Below are 17,692 nucleotides of genomic sequence, written 5' to 3'. Positions count from 1 at the left end.
TTGGTGAGCAGAAGCATCATGGGAGTTGGAGGGCCAGGTGTGAGAGGGAAGGTCTGAGAAGCTGGTATTTGTTGCACTGAGCCGGGACGCACCATGACTCTACTCAGCAATCCTAAATTTTTTAGCCCATGACCCAGAGTCGTAAATTTGGTTTGTGGCTCCAGATATTTCAACAGCAGAAAATGCTGGTTGCTGTTAAGAGTACCTGTGAGCAATTTAAACAAAACAATTACAAGGGCATCTAAAATCAACTGAGACCCTCTGACATACCCAGCCTGATCTCCCTCTTTAATACTTTCATCTGTTACATAGTAGCCTATACATTAGTCAGGAGTCTAAGCATTTCCCCTCCTTTTGTACTTGGTTCATTTTACAACTCTGCCCAATTTAAACAGAGCTTCAGGGAATGGGGGAGTTGGGATTAAGCCTGAAGCATCCAGAAAAGTGGTATGAGCCTAAAATGTGCACATATTTTGTACTTTTAGACCCAGAGGAAGAACTAGTGGTGGCCTTTCACAATTGAAAATTCTGCTTAGTAGCCTGGCATCACAGGCGCTTGCCTAGGCTGTTTGATGGAGACCATCCAACCCTGATTCCATGACTCCATTCCTCCTTGCCAACTTGAACATCTATGGAAATGTAGATCCAATTTCATTACATCTTTTGAAAACTTGTATACTATGCCAGAACACTTGAGACCTCATGTGGCAGTCAGTGCTTGCTGAAAGCAGCCAGGAAGCTAGAATAATAATGTCATGTTGCACATTTACATACTTTTATTTCAGAAGAGTTGAGAGCACTTTTTACACTCTGAACACTTGGCCACCTAAAAACCAAGCAAGAATGAAGCATGGATATACAGATATCTTCCAAGGAACAAGTGGTACACTGGACCAACGGCATATGGACCAAACCTAGTACATCAGTTACTTTGAGCAGTTCAAATTTAATTGCCAAGGGGATTACCAAAACAGTTTGTCAGTGAAGCACATGAGACACAAAGGTTTTGTTTTGTTTTGTTTTGTCGTGGGGCTTGAACTCTGGGCTTGGGTGCTATCAGCTCTTCAGCTCAAGGTGAACGCTCTACTGCTTGAGCCACAGCGCACTTCCAGTTTTCTAGTGTTTTATTGGAGATGATAGTCTCATCTACTTTCCTGCCTGGGTTGGCCTTGAACCGTGTAGTCTCCTGAGTAGCTAGGATTACAGGCGTGAGCCACTGGCACCTGGCACAAAGGTTTTTTGTGTTTTGTTTTAACAGTGTAGGAAACAACTAGCTACTCATCAGTGTTTTTATTATCTCCAAAATCACATGACCATGATAAAACTAGATGCATCCATTTTGTTTACTTCCTTTTCGTTTAATCAAACATTACTTTTACTTATGTGATTGATTGCACACTTTGGAATAAAATGGCTAACTACTGGGTCTGGCTGATTCTTAACTACCCAGTTCCTCTGTTCTTAAGCACAGCTAAGTTCTTTGTCTTTTAGGCAAGGTACTCTTCTAACGATTTATTCTGTACATAGTAAAGTGAACTAGCAGACTTGGGAGAAGGGTGTCAGTGGTGGTAAAATACATGCTTGGAATGTACAAGGCCCTGGGTTCAATCTTTAGAACAAAAAAAAAAAAAGGAAGAAACAAAAAATGAAGTCAACCATTCTGGTTCTTCAATTAAAGTCCATTGTGAATAAGGTATTTCTAGTTCAAAATTGTGTTACTCTTTCACAGTGACAAAATGTATAACATACTTAAGCATAATCAAGAAATTTACAAAATCTATGAAAATGGATACTGTATTTCTATATTACAGTACTGAATAGAAAAGTTTTTTTCAGTTAAATATAGATAAATATGAATAATTTGGTTTCAAGTATATTACTCAGCAATTGTATTAACTACTTGAAGAATATTATGTTAAAAACTACTTGAGATAACCAAAACTCTACCTAGATTACCTCAGATATCTCCAAAAATACCCTAAGAAAAATGAATCATAAAGTACAGGTGTTTTACTAACTTCATACTAGGAAAGCATCTTGAGCACTTAAATATTTTGATAGCAGTGGTTACATTAAAAACTATGTCAAAGGTATAAACTAACCACAGCTGGAGTTGGGATGTAGCTCAGGATTACAATGTGCAAATCACTTGGATTTTTTAAAAAGGCTAAGTGGGAAGCAATTTATAAGAAATTAACACAAATGATGGGATGTTATTTCTAGTGTAGTTAATAATTACATTCAAAATTATGGATGTAAACATGCATTTTCAGATGTGAATTGTTTTTAATTTTTAACAAAATCATTAACATACTGAGTGGAATTAATTATAAAACCAAAACATTTAACAGGATGCCAGTGACTCAGACTTGTAATTCTAGGTACTCAGGGGACGTAAATACAAAGGATCATGGTTTAGAGCCAGTCTGGGCAGATACATCCTCAACACTCCATCCATCTGCAAGCTAACCATCACACACACACACACACTGTAAAGTGCTTTTCACATAGCTCATTGGCAACTGCTTCACTATTTTTCTCTAGAAACATTTGACTGAGTTTGTAACTGATCCACTTTAGAGTCTATCCACAATATTGTTATTTCTCTCTCCTATCCAAGACAGCTTCAGTTCTTCCACCAGAAGCACAGCAAGATAAAGAAGAAAAAAAAAAAGCTGGAAATACAGTATTTAGAAATGTGTAGACAGCATGATCTAGTCTTGAAGCTCATCAAGCAGCAAGAAAATGACATCTAAAAATTTGATTCATTGGTGGAAACTGAAAGGTATGGTTTTGTTTTTCTTGTTGACGGTGGCAGTTTGTTTTGTTTTTATGCTGATACTGGGGCTTCAACTCAGGACTTCCTGCTTTTTCACTCAATGCTGTCACACTACCAATTGAGCCACCACTCCACTTGTGGATTTTTACTGGCTAAGTGGAGATAAGAGTCTCAGATTTATCTCCCCAGACTGACTTTGAACCTTGGTCCTCAAATCTCAGTCTCCCCTGCAACTAGGATTACAGGCATAAGCAACAAGACCCTGACTCGGAACACACTGTTTAATGTCAACAATGTGATGCACAGGCATTAAAAATTGGCCTTCATTATTAGAATGTGTCATTTAAGCCAAGTACAAAGGATTTTAGTAGCACTATAAAATTCCAAGTGTTGCTGTATAAGATTATTGGCTAAAATTCTTTTAAAGTCAGATTACCCTTAATTTTATTCAGCTTTCTTGCTGTTCCAGCCCAGATGCCCCTCCTATATCTTTAGCCACCAGGGGATGGTATGTCTGTGATGTTAAAATTTGGGGGAGCAAAGCATAAATTTTACTTTAAAACCTTTCATCAGATCTATACTCCTCTACTGTGGTCTCCAACAAATGTAGTAATTACTCTTTATATACAGTATATGACCCAGAACTACAGTGGGTAATGGAATTGCTCTGTGTTGCATTCCAATATTTCATACTTTTCTCCTAATGTTCAATACTTTATTAGTAGAGAATAAATTGGTACATTTCTTTTATTGTCATTTTTGCTTTCCTTTATAAACCAGCATGGATGAAAGAAATAGCTTAGGGTAGTTAATCATCCAAAGGCTAGGTAGTGACACTAGTTTCTTTGAAAAAAATAAAAAAGCATTATTATGTTTTCTCTTGAACATGAAAAAAACTACTGCCCCCCAAAATAGCTGTAACTGTAAATCTGAGATCTTATGACAATATATTTATATTGCACAACTACAAATTATTCTATGCCGTTTTCCTACATTTTATTAGTACATATGAGTACATAGACAAGGGAGGATTACTTTGACTTATCATATGTCCATATATATGTACAATGTACCTTGATCACTGACCCCTCTCTCATTCTCCCACATCTACCCCTGTGCCAGCCAATCTCAATAAACTTCATTGCTCCATGTTTAATTCTCAAAAGCAGGACAGATGTTTAAGAAATACATGAAGAAATGCTTTTCATCTCTGGCAATAAAGGATATGCAAGATAAAACTGCACTGAGATTTCATTTCACGCCAATCAAAATGGCCAGAGACAAGAACACAAAGAATAAATGTTGATAAGGATGTGAGAAGGCAGGAAAAGAACTTTCCCACTAGTTCAACCACTAGGGAAGTCAGCATGGAGGGTCCTTAAAAAACTAAAGGTAGAACTACCATAAAATATAGCCATTCTGGAGCCAGGAAGGTGGCTTAGTGGCAGAGTGTATGCCCTAGGTTCGAATCCTAACCACCACATAAGCAGAAAAAGCCAGAAGTGGCACTGTGGCTCAAGCGGTAGAGAGCTAGCCTTGAGGATAGCGCCCAGGCCCAGAGTTCAGGCCCCATGACCAACCCCCCCCCCCCAAAAAAAAAAACCCATTCTACAGTATTTTTTTTTTTCAAGTACCCAGGCTTGAACTAAAGGCCTCAAGTTTTCTTGGTTGGTGCCCTACCATTTGAGCCACTAATCCAGCCCAACTTTTTGTTAGTTATTTTGAAGATGGAGTCCTGTGAACTTTTTTGGCCTGGCTGGCCTTGAACCACTATCCTATGGATCCCAGCCTAGTGAATAGGCTTACTGCTGTGAGCCATCAGCACCCAGCTAATTCTACACTATTTTTAAAGCTTGCTTCTGTAGATTTAAATAGTTCACAAAACATCAACTACAACTATGATTACGTAATATTTGCCTATTTTATTATCACCTATTAAAATTAAGATTCTCTTCAAAATTGCAGCTACTTTGTATATTGAGATATTTAGAAAAATCTGAAGACATACTAAAATATAGGTACTAAATATGTGCCCTATATGTTTAGTTGTTCATTAGCTGTCAAGACAAAATGACACATGCACCACTTCATTGACTATGTTCTAACTAGAAAAATAAAAAGGAAATAATAGATATGCTCAATGTGTACTTTGGGATTGGTTTCGCATGCCCTACTCCATTCTGCCACTGTCATTAATTGTCAGCCCTGCTGGCATCATGGAAAGTAATCTGCTGAACATCTGTGCTGTATTGGTCATAGTTAGCAGGTATTTAGTATATTCTTGTACAAATATTGCTATTTTATAAAATTATAGTTTCCTTTTCATGCTTGAGTGTGACTTAAGAATGAAAAGGGGAGCTATTTTATACCAAGATAGTAATATAAAACAGACTGTGCCAAAAAATTAGAGTATGTGGTCACATTATTTCCTGGAAGAAGTATTCCAATGTGAGATATACTCTATTGCAAAGAGCTAATCTAAATCCTATTTTTGCTTCCTTAAAATCTTGCTACATAACCTCTACCCAAAGATCATTGATAAGATTGATATTCACTGAGATATAATTACTATTGACTACATACAGTTCTTCCATGGATAAGTATAACTTCACATGCCATGAAGTCTATAATTGTGTTTGCAAATTGTTTCCTATGATTTTTGGGTCCACTCCCATTTTTTTTTTTTTAGTACATTAAGTCCTATACCTCTAACATAAAAAAAATATATTAGATATAACATATAGGCTGAATAAAGGCACACAAAGTGATCAAATGTTTTCTATACCAACATTCCTTCTTTTTCAGATATAGAAAAGTGCATTTTAGCCTGAAATCTAGAATAGTGAAATTTTCGGAGAGCAGCTTGGCAACTCAGAATCCCTTGGCTACTGAATCTTATCTACATGCCTCACCCAATTATATGTATCCAATCTTATCCAGTTTGCTGGTTAGCTTGGCTCTTTTCCTAATACTAGCCCTAAAAAATAGGGACCCTCTATTGAGACACTAAAATATTCAGAGAGATATTTAAAGTTAGAAGGATATATTTTAAAAGTATATTTTTCCCTTAAAACAATAATTCTCCATAACATCTGAATTTCAGAACTAAAATAATTCTACTATGATGCCTGGTACAAATGAACTGTAAGCTACAGTAGCAATGAAAAGTATGGGTATAATTATTTAGTAAAGAGAATTAAAGTTATTATTTTATTTATATTTTATTCTTATTATTTGAAACATTAGTTGGAATGGCCAACACTCTAGAACATTTTATGTTTGTTTAGTTTTGCTCTTGATGACTTAATGGTAACTCATTTTAGAGAATTATGATAGATATGGATGAAATCAGATGAAGAACTAAGAGAGCAGCCAAGAGTTAGAGAAGGCTGTGGACAGTCTATGACCTAGATAGTTGTAATTTATTTGGAAGATCAGAGGAGACAAGTGGGAGAGCAGTACCATAAAAAATTATGAGACTACTTAATAACTGGCTATTGTTAAGCATGGCTCAAAAGCTTCCCATATGATTTCCTTGGCTACATGATTTTGAGAAATTTGAGTTCCTCTGTAAACAGAGATGATAAGGGAACATACCTCTGTAATGGTTATAAAATTAATCCATTTAAAGCATTTACTATAAACATCTGTAATGTAAGTACGTGCAGTAAATATTAGTCAATATCAACCATTTCAGAGTCTGCAAAAAGGAATACTATAAAACTTAAATGCTGTTTGCATTAAATCTACATGAGAAGGATAGAATTTTCTTTTTTATATACTCATGAATATTATTTCATGTTTACTTCTTGTCATCTATTTCATGTTCTCTTTCTACAGTCAATCAGATTCAACAGCAGCTGTTCTCATTCTCTATTTGACCCATTGCCTAAGTTTTTCCCAACACTTCTATCTCAATCTGCTCCACATTCTTGGTGTTTCTTGGTATTTGTTCCCACCTGGATGTGGAATTGTAAAAATGGCATCTGAGAAGAAAGATCGTCTATTCCCAGTATTCCTCACCCATTGAAAGTTTTATGTCCTCCACAGGCCACTGATCATATTCATGCAAGACATATGCATTTATCATGTGCATCACATGATTTTACCTGTCAATGCTTATGCAAGTAAAGCTGCCCCTTAGAATCAGTGATTTGCTCAATGAACTTCATAGATGATTCAAGGCCAGAATTAATCTAACACAACACAAGCTCTGTTGCCAATCTACTTTCTAATTTTACTTGGCACAGTTTTGCTCAGCAGACTCTTACCACTGAGGTACATTCTCAGCTAATGGGCACAGTTTCCAAAGATAGATGATACATATATAAATATATATATACATACATGCATGCATACATGGTATGAGACCCTCAATTTTTTCTTAACCATTTCCTTTTTAAGGACATGTTTTATAAGGCATTTTATATTTATCTTCCCACTTGAGATGGCAGGGGAAGGTGGTTGCCCTACTTTAGAAGTTAAGAGAAAAGAAGATTGGAGAAAGCTAAGATATTATTAGGTAAAAAGAATTTCTAGCACTGTAACTTATCACTTATGATCAAAATTGGGCTTCTTTGGGGTCATTGCTAAAAAAATTGAGTCAAATATGGTTTGTGTTCCCCCCTACATTGCCTTAGCCATTTGAACTTGGCTCTTCCCAAAGAGTAATCTTAGTTATAATTAAATTGTGTGTGAAAAGAATCATATTAGTATTGTAAAAAAAAAAAAAATGCTCTTTTGTGACATCTCCAAAAACAAGAATTATTTTGTAAAACCCTTAGGCTGTTTTTCTTTACAAATAAGTTATAGGACAAACTTGTACCTTTCTAGAAAAGCACATCTGTTGTAAATTACTCCCTTACAGAAGAGACAGAATCACCATCCCTTCTCCCAACAGAGCTTGAAAGAGATTTGTTGACATATTCTACGGCCAGCATAGACAAAACAAGCACAGGAAAGAGGAGGCGGTCAGCAGGACCAGGGTTCGGCTTTGCTTAAACTAATTCCACATGCCCCATGAACCATTAGCTGTTTTTTATTTCCTGCTCTAAAGATCTGTAGTGAAAATAATCTGGGGTAGGGAAAAGCTGCACTTATTTTTTTCCCCAACAAGATGCTGTGTTAGCAAATAGAACATATGAGCCACCTTCAGCAAACCAAGGTCTTTAATAATCCATTTTTCAAACACTACTAGTATTTCCTTTCCAAACAAAGATGGACTGTGACTGGAATCAATTTCATCATTTGTATGGTTACAATTGCCAAGTTTCTGGAAATAATCGCCATCTAAATACTGGATAATATTTTTTATATGAAGCCAACAACAGTTTTATTGCTATTTAATTTCCATGATTTGTTTGCTGTAGATATCAGTATTCTCAGAACATGATGTTTGAGGATAGGGAAAAATCTTGAGAACAAATCAGGAAAAAAGCAATCTTGAAGTCTTGTTAATGGCCTGAATTGAATCCACTAAACAAAGGGATTATTATGGAAAAAAGTATTTGCTCCACCTTTTATGGTTTTTCTCTCCTAATTTTTCTATAAACAGCATAGCAGTTATCATTTGCAATTCTTAGACCTTGGCATAAAAATAGAAAACCATATTTATGAACTAAACTCAATGAACCTCCTTAGAAGATAATTCCTCAATGAAATTTACTAAAATAGAGATGGTGTCAGTACAAATAAAGGGCTTGGCAAATCTGGAGGGAGCTAGGCCATCTTTCTCTATTGATGCCATATGTAGCACATACTTGAATAACAACTGAGCATTCTTAAGAGATGCTTTTGATATATGGGCAGGTCTATCCCCTACACTTCTTCCTTATTGCAGACTAAATCACTAAAACAGGCTCATTCTAAGGTCGGCATGCAAAAAAACACCAAATGATTATTTTGTCTAAGGCCAACATTAGTTTACTTAGCTGTGTGAATGATGGCTTTTCAATGAATTTTGGGGCAGGTCAAGGAAAAGATGAAAAAAGCAAGACGAATCTGAAAAAAAGCAAGGGAATCCGAAAAAGGGTCCCAAAGTCTCACGATGTGACCTTGTGGTTATGGTAAGATAAAAATAAATGATTTTAAATTACTGTAATTTGAATGACTAGTATCTAAAATGCTCAAGTGTTGTAGGCTTGGTCACCAGCTGGTAAAAACCAATCACTGAGAGATAATTGGACCATGAGAACTATGACTTCACCAGTCCACTGATGGATTCCAACTTCCATGCATGACATTTTGGTTGGGGGAAGTAGTTCCCTAGCAGTGGTGTTGAAGAAACTCCTGTACCTGGTGCTCACTCTCTGATCATCCCCTCCTTTCTTCTTGGTCTCACATCCTTCCATGATGTTCTCCTTCACATGACCCAGAAACAATAGAGCCAGCCAACCATGATCTCTGATATCATGGGCTAAAATCATTCTTCTTCTAGGTCATTGTAGATGTTTACCATACTGATGAAGAGCTAACACCAAAATGGTATTTTATGTATCTACATTTAGAGTTCCTATATTAAAAGTAGGATGGGGAAGTGGCGCTGTAGCTCAAGTGGTAGAGCGCTCGCCTTGAGCTGAAGAGCTGAGGGACAGCGCCCAGACCCAGAGTTCAAGCCCCACGACCGACAAAAAATAAATAAATAAATAAAATAAAATAAAAGTAGGATGGACCTGGGTTGAGGCTACAGTATAGTTTTCTGGGCTTGTTTTAATCAGACAGCTAAATGTTGTGAACTTGAATCCTACATGGTCTTATTACAAACTATGGGAATTTAGATAGTTTACTCAACCTACAAATATTCAATTTTCCCATCAGAGACAATGTCTAGCTAGCAATGTCAATCACTAAGTATTGTGCAAAGCACTGACATATTAGATTATGTAATTATTTCTTTCTGTGTACTCACTAATGTTTTCTTCCCAAAGGGTAATATTTCCCCCTTTTTATTTTTTGCTTCTTCCTTGTCTCATTTCTGCCTCTCCCTCTTCTTTCTTTGCCTAGAATCTGTACATAGAGCTCTGCTTTTCATTCTTTTAATTCACATCACAAATACCTTGTTCATTTATTTAATAAATACTGAATATTAATAGTTTGAGGCACTTTCATAGGTTCTGAGGATAATACTAAACTTCAGGATACATAGATGAGATTGCACTGAAGTGGAACCTGAGATGGAGCCAAAGCTGGTATGACTCCATTTTGAGCTTTGCCTTTGTTTTAGGGACTTTAGACTTGATGGGCCTAGTTCCTGGAATGAAAAAAATGCATCTGGTCCCCCACCCCTTGATTGTTCAGATAAAGACTGAACGATAAAACTGATAGGCTACAATCGGGCTCAAACTGGTGACACCACTTGCTTATGGTAAACTCTGCCTTTTGCATGTGGTTAGGGTAAATTCCTCCTTTTGCCCACCAACAGGTAAACCCTGCCTTACTCGCTAAATCTGCATGCCATTTTAAACCAAAGTGATAGGCTGGTTTAAATAGCCATTACAGACAAACTGTAATCTCATTGGCTACCTGCATGTGGTCTGGTTTGACTGTACAATCTTTTGTGTGTGTAACAATCCCATTGGTCACCTGCGTGTGAACAGGCTCAACCTCATGAATTTTGCCTTTATAAACCAAAGTATGTGGGTAGCTCTGGGTCACAGCTGCGGCTCTGACTGGTCAGTATAAGAACTCTCTCCCCATTTCTTTGATGAATATTGATGCAAAACTTCTCAACAAAATTTTGGCCAATCGACTTCAACAATTCATCCAAAAAATCATACACCACGATCAAACAGGATTCATTTCAGGGATGCAAAGCTGGTTCAATATACGCAAATCAATTAATATTATTCATCACATCAACAGGAGCAAGAATAAGAACCACACGGTTATCTCAATAGATGCAGAAAAAGCATTTGACAAGATCCAACACCCCTTCATGATGAAGGTTTTGGAAAAATTAGGAATCCATGGAACATTCCTCAATACAATAAAGGCTGTATACGACAAACCTACAGCCAGCATTATACTCAATGGTGAAAAACTAAAGCCATTTCCTCTTAACTCAGGAACAAGACAAGGATGCCCACTCTCTCCACTTCTCTTCAATCTAGTATTAGAATGCCTAGCTACAGCAATAAGACAAGATGCAGACATAAAGGGGATCCAAATAGGGAAAGAAGAAATAAAACTCTCCCTCTTTGCAGATGACATGATCTTGTATTTAAAGAATCCCATAGACTCCACTCCCAAATTACTCAAGCTGATTCAAAACTTTGGCAAAGTAGCAGGTTATAAAATTAACCCCCAAAAATCAATGGCTTTTCTGTATGCCAACAATGAGAAAAGTGTGGCTGAAATTAGGAAAGCAACTCCATTTGTAATAGCCCCACAAAAAATAAAATAGCTAGGAATTAACTTAACTAAAGAAGTGAAGGACCTCTATGATGAAAACTTTAAAATCTTGAAAAAGGAAATCAACACAGAACTAAAAAAATGGCAAAGCCTCCCATGCTCCTGGATTGGAAAGATTAACATCGTGAAAATGGCAATACTTCCCAAGGCTATCTACAAATTCAACGCAATACCTATCAAAATTCCAACCTCATTCTTCAAGGAAATAGTAGAGGCAATCCAAAAATTCACATGGAACAATAAAAGACCCCGAATAGCAAAAACGCTCCTCAACGGAAAGAACACTGCTGGAGGAATATCAATACCAAATTTCAAACTCTACTATAAAGCCATAGTAATCAAAACAGCTTGGTATTGGCATAAGAACAGACCTCAGGACCAATGGAATAGAATTGAAAACCCAGAAATGAACCTACAGACCTATAGCCATCTAATCTTCGATAAGGGAGCTAAAACAATAGAATGGAAGAAAGACAGCCTCTTCAGTAAATGGTGCTGACAAAATTGGTTAACTACATGTAGAAAACTAACGCTAGGTCCTTATATATCACCCTGCACCAGAATCAACTCCAAATGGATCAAAGACATTGAAGTCAAAGCAGACACTCTGAAAACATTACAGGATGGAATAGGAGAAACCCTAGGTCTCCTTGGCTCAGGCCGAAATTTTCTGAATAGAGACCTAGAAACACAACAAATCAAAGAAAGGTTGGACAAATGGGATTGCATAAAGTTGCAGAGCTTCTGCAGGGCAAATGACATAGCTAGCAAGATCAATAGAAAGCCCACGGATTGGGAGAAGATCTTTACTAGCCATACAACGGACAAGGGTCTCATATCTAAAATATACTTGGAACTCAAAAAATTAAACCCCCCAACAACAAATCCTCAAAGAAACAACTGCCCAATAAATAAGTGGGCGAAAGACTTAAAGAGAAACTTCTCTGAAGAAGAAAGAAGGATGGCCAATAGACACATGAAGAAATGTTCAACATCCCTAGCCATAAAAGAAATGCAAATCAAAACAACATTGAGATATCACCTCACCCCAGTTAGAACGGCAAAAATCAAGAACTCTAACAACAACAGATGCTGGAGGGGATGTGGACAGAAAGGAACCTTACTTCATTGTTGGTGGGAATGTAAACTTGTTCAACCACTTTGGAAAGCAGTATGGAGGTTCCTCAAAAGACTTCACATAGAACTCCCCTATGACCCAGCAATCCCACTTTTGGGCATTTACCCAAATGTTTACAAACAAGACCACACTAAAGCTACCAGCACAACAATGTTTATTGCAGCATTATTTACCATAGCTAAGATATGGAACCAACCCAGATGCCTTTCAGTAGATGAATGGATCAAGAAAATGTGGTATATATACACAATGGAATTCTATGCCTCCATCAGAAAGAATGACATTTCCCCATTTGTTAGGAAATGGAAAGGCTTGGAAAAAATTATATTAAGTGAAGTAAGCCAGGCCCAAAGAAACATAGGTCCCATGGTTTCCCTTATTTGCAATATCTAGTATATGTATGAGTCAAGCGGAAAAGGTCAGATAATGTGATCTCAGGAAAATGAACCCTTAGATATGTATTTTAATGTTTTTTTCTTTCACGCATGTGTTTCTAATGCATTTATAAGATTATCTCTTTGTTGCTTTGTATGTCCCTCCCCCACAGTATAACCCCTGCTTTCACTATATTTGATGTCAGTATAACTTGTGGAGGAGACGGGGAAAACCAGTTGTTTAAGGATACAGGTGGACCTGTTGCAACAATGAGAAGTACAAGTTGTCATGTCCAAAACGAGCTTTACAACATCGGTGCGGGGGGGGGGGGGGGGGGAAGGGGGGAGAAGGAGAAGTATTGGGATTGGGGGGGAGGGGGGAGGCTGGGAAGGGAGGTGAAGGGTAAACCAAAGGAGGAGGCTGCAATGCTTGGTAAGAAATGTATGCATTATCCTGCCCATGTAATTGTAATCCCTCTGTACAGTATGTTCACAAATAAAATCAAATTAAATTTAAAAAAAAAGAACTCTCTCAATAAAGTTGCTTTTGTTAAACAACTTTGTTGTGGTGGGCTCTGTCACTCTGGACGACTAGGCAGGCTTGCCTGTCTGAGTAGGGGTCTTCTTACTGCAGCACCAAACAAATATATAAACAAAAAAAGAAACGTAGTAGTGTTCCTTAGAAAGTGGAAAAGTAAAATAAAGATCCCCAATCTGGAGAGGGCTCTAATGGTCAGGGAGGGATGTTCTGAGGATACACTTGATAGTTGAGAACTATTTTGTCTAGGAAACACAAACTACTCTAGGTATTTCCAAGAAAGTAGCTACCCAGGTGGTGGAAGAATGGAGAATCAAATACAGAATGGCAGACTTTGTTCATGCAGGAAGCCACTGAAGGCAGATGTTAAATCACAGAGACTATCTATTGGCAGGAGTCAAAGACATGTAGGGTTTGGCAGCATTTGCAATTATAGAGGATCCACCTGGTGGGAGGCTAAAATACAGAGGAGATCCAACCACCTAGTCACTACTGAAAAATGTCCCCAGAAGCAAGGAGATATACTAAGAGGTGCCATTTTTCTTTTTTCTTCCTTCCAATGCCTCCCATTAGCCAACTGTCAGGCTGTGTGGGGATGGAAATTACAGAAGAAGGATAGGTAGGGATTAACCTCAAAGCAAATTGAGCTTGCCTGGAGAAAACAAAACATGTCCACTAGAGCATAGTGGTCAGTGAAGGAAGAATGGAACATAATCAGAGAAGCAAGCCACACCACAGAGGGGTGATGTAAACCAGGTAGGAGTGAGGGTTTAATTCTCAGTGTAATGGGAAACAATTGGAATGTTTCTACCAAGGGACAGTGAGCTAAGATCTAATTTGTATTTTAAAAAGACTATTTAGGCAGAAGGTTTACAGGAAAAAACAAGGCTATTGTACTATTCTTGGAAGGGAAGACAGCTTAGAGCAGGGTGGTATTCCAAGTACTGTAAAAGTACAGACCTGTTATTAGATTGGATTTAGAAGGTGATAAAAGAGAAAACTCCAGGAATTAACCTACATTTTTTAGCTTCAGAAATTAAGTAAATGAGCCAGATTTTGTTTAGTTGAAGAATAGAGAAAGGACATGCTTAGGAAAAGAGCAGATAAAAAGTTGTATTTGAGCTGGGCTCTGGTGGCTTATACCTGTAAATCTTAGCTACTCAGGAGGCTGAGATCTAAGGATCACTATTCAAAGCCATCCTGGGTATTAAAGTCTGTCAGACTCTAATCTCCATTGAACTACTCAGTCAAAGCTGGAAGTGGTGCTGTAGTACCCTAGTCTTGAGCAAAAGGACAACACGCAGGTCCTGAGTTCAAGCCCCAGGACTAGGGGGAAAAAGTTGCATTTGGGCTATGAAAAGATGTGAAATGCCAGAATAGCTGGGGATGAGAGGGATAAGAGATGCAGATTTGAAAGTCCTTGGTATAAACTAGGCCCTTTAATGTTGTAGGAATGGAAGGAGTCTCCAGGAAAAGAATATGGATGGATACAGCCAGAGCAGAGCCTTAAGGTCAGACAAACTTAGGACAGAAGGAGCCAACAAACAAGATAAACACTAAGGTGGGAGAAAAATTTGGAGGCACCACCAAAGGAGTCAAAGAAAGAAAAGGTTTCAAGGAGAAAAAAAGAAGAAACCTTTCAAACTCAATTGAGAGGTTAAAAAAGGAAAGTGGCTTAAAAACAGGGATAGGGCCAGGTGCTGGTAGCTCATGCCTGTAATCTTAGCTACTCAGGAGGCTGAGATCTGAGAATCTCAGTTTAAAGCCAGCCCAGGCTGGGAAGTCGGAAAGTTGGTGAAATTCTTATCTCCAATTAACCACCAGAACCCCTGAAGCTTAAGTGGTAGAGCACTGGCCTTGAGCTGAAGAGCTCAAGGACAGCTCAAGGCAGAGTTCAAGTCCCACAACCAACCAAAAACAAACAAAAAAACCCAAAACAGAGAAAGATCTAGAGAATACACATATAGAATCAAGGCAGAACTTTCTTTTCTTTGTTGAGGTGAAGAATACTCTACTTAAAGAGCCAAAGTAACTCCATTTTGAGATTAACCCTGCCATCTTGTGCTAGGCTGCCCTCAGAGTAACCCCAAGAGAAAGCGAGAGTGAGAGCAATCTCAAGGATGGTTTGAATCATGTTTTAACTACTCCCCATGGTTAACAACCTTAATTTCTACTCTATTAGGCCCACTTATTGTACTTTTATTTGTGCTTACCATAGGCCCCTGTGTGATAAATAGACTCATAACTTTCGTAAAGGACCAGGTAAATACCATCGAACTAATGGTACCTAGGAGTCAATATCACCCTTTACACTCTGAAGAGATGAATGAAACCCATCTAGGGTTGAGAGCCCAGGGACCATGATTGGCCCCTGCGTGTCTAGAAGAGGAGGGAATGAAGGACTAAGCTAACCTCATTCTAAAAGCAAGCCATCATCTCCTGTAAAACTGACCTCAGGTTAAACTTAAGGGACAAAACAATTATTGGAAAAAACAGTTCTTGGAAGGTTCTCAGCCCGCAATCTAAACTGCAATTATACCCATTATACCCTTAGCAACTGCCAGTTAGATAAGGGTTGAGAAACACAACTCCAGGTACTGGAAAATGGATGGGATGGTCAGCTGGTAGAAGCAGCTGCAGGGTTGTAGAAGCAGCTGCAGGGTTAGGGTGACCCAAAATTTGCCCATGAAATGCTGACCAATTATGTAGAAGCCAGCGAAACTTAAACCCCACCTATTTGCTGGAAACCCTATAAGAACCCTGCTGAACACGTGGTCAGGGCTCACAACTCTGACCCACTGTGTCGGTAATGATTGTGAGTCCAGGCTCGATCGACTCTTTTGCTGTTTGCATTGATCATGGTCTCTGGGGGGGGGGGGGGGGCTCTCAAGTTCGAGTCTAACAAATTGAATCTAATTTGGATCTACATTTTCTTTCCCAAAGGGCTACCCTGGAGCATATTTCCTTGTGTTTGGATGATCTGCAGAGAGGAGAAAGGATGTAGCAGAGGACAATTGTGGCTTGAGATGGGATGTGCTTGGAAAGGGTTAAGACAGCAGAAAGAAGCAGGAAGTGGCCAGCAGGAAGGAAAAACAGTGGTGTAGGTAAGATAGCGCTTAGCTTTGGTGAGGAGAAGATGCAGAAATCTTGGAGTTCTGATTGCTGCTATTCTCCATGATGTAAAAAGCAGAGCCATTGGGATTGAGGCTGATGAGGAGGTTGGTGGAGACAGCAGCAGATGTGAGATTGTTTGCTGTGAAATATCATCTTCCACCTCTGGGCTGTTCACAGACTCGGGGGAGTGATTTGTATCAATATGGCACTACGTTATTAGTTACTGAATTTGCATATGTGTGCACGCGCATGTATGTGTGTGTGCACACGCATGTGCTGGTTCAGAGGTTTGAACTCAGAGCCTGGGTGCTCTCCCTGAGCTTTTTGCTCAAGGTAGTAATCTACCACTTAAGCCACAGCTCCATGTCTGGCTTTTTGGTAGTTAATTGCAGGTAAGAATCTTAGGGATTTTTTTTTTTTGGCTTGGACTGTCTTGGAATTTAGATAATCGGATCTCAGCCCCCTGAGCAGCAAGGATTGAAGACATTGGCCACTAATGACTGGCTATGAATTTGCATATATATTTTCCACTACCTTGCTAAAATTAAGTTCTATCCATCTTATGGACTCTGTTATTTAGCCTCCTTGTATAAAGTTTAAGGAGACATCACACACTTTAGGTTCATGTTAGTTTTGTGTTCAATAGCAAATGATTTCTTCTTCTCTTGAAAGAGAAAGCCTCCCTGCCTCTCTAGGCTCTTCCACAGCAGAAGGGAGGCCATCTACCCTGCAGCAGAGTGGAACCTGGTACTTATCATAAAATAACAAGAAAATACCTTCTGCTATTTTGTTTACTCATCAATTCCTGGCTCTTTCTAAGAAGATAGTAGTTGGGCACTGGGCACTCATTCTTATAATCCCAGCTAGTCAGGAGGCTGGTTTGAAGCTGGACCTTTCAGGAAAAGCTGTGATGCAAGACTCCTATCTCCAATTAACCAGCAGAAAGCTGGAAGTATAGCTGTGGCTCCAAGTGGTAGAGTGCCAGTCTTGAGCACAAAAGCTCAGGGACAGAGCCCAGGCCCTGAGTTCGAGCCACATAATCCCAAACAAGAACAATAAAACAATACATAAAGCCAGGCGCCAGTGGCTCACACCTGTAATCCTAGCTACTTAGGAGGCTGAGATCTGAGGATCTCGGTTCAAAGCCAGCCCAGGCAAGAAAGTCTGTGAAATATCTCCCATAAACTACTCAGAAAACTGGAAGTGGTGCTGTGGCTCAAGTGGTAGAGCACTAGCCTTGCTCTGAAGAGCTGAGGGACAGTGCCCAGGCCCAGAGTTCAAGCCCCACAACCGACCCCCCCCCAAAAAAATGGATAAATAACTTGATAAACAATATCGAA

The 17,692-nt window shown here is 38.7% G+C and overlaps 1 protein-coding gene across 8 annotated transcripts in view; it reads right to left on the bottom strand.

Moving 5' to 3' along the window:
• Mctp1 (multiple C2 and transmembrane domain containing 1) overlaps positions 1-17,692 on the bottom strand; it is a 415,812-nt gene that overhangs the window by 9,933 nt on the left and 388,187 nt on the right. The gene's annotated exons all lie outside the window — the stretch shown is intronic.

The sequence above is a fragment of the Dipodomys spectabilis genome, unplaced genomic scaffold, assembly GCF_019054845.1.
Source record: "Dipodomys spectabilis isolate Male_0828 unplaced genomic scaffold, ASM1905484v1 ptg000140l, whole genome shotgun sequence".
NCBI lineage: Eukaryota > Metazoa > Chordata > Mammalia > Rodentia > Heteromyidae > Dipodomys > Dipodomys spectabilis.
Note: the sequence above shows the minus strand (reverse complement) of the source record. Positions and strands in the feature narration are given on the sequence as shown.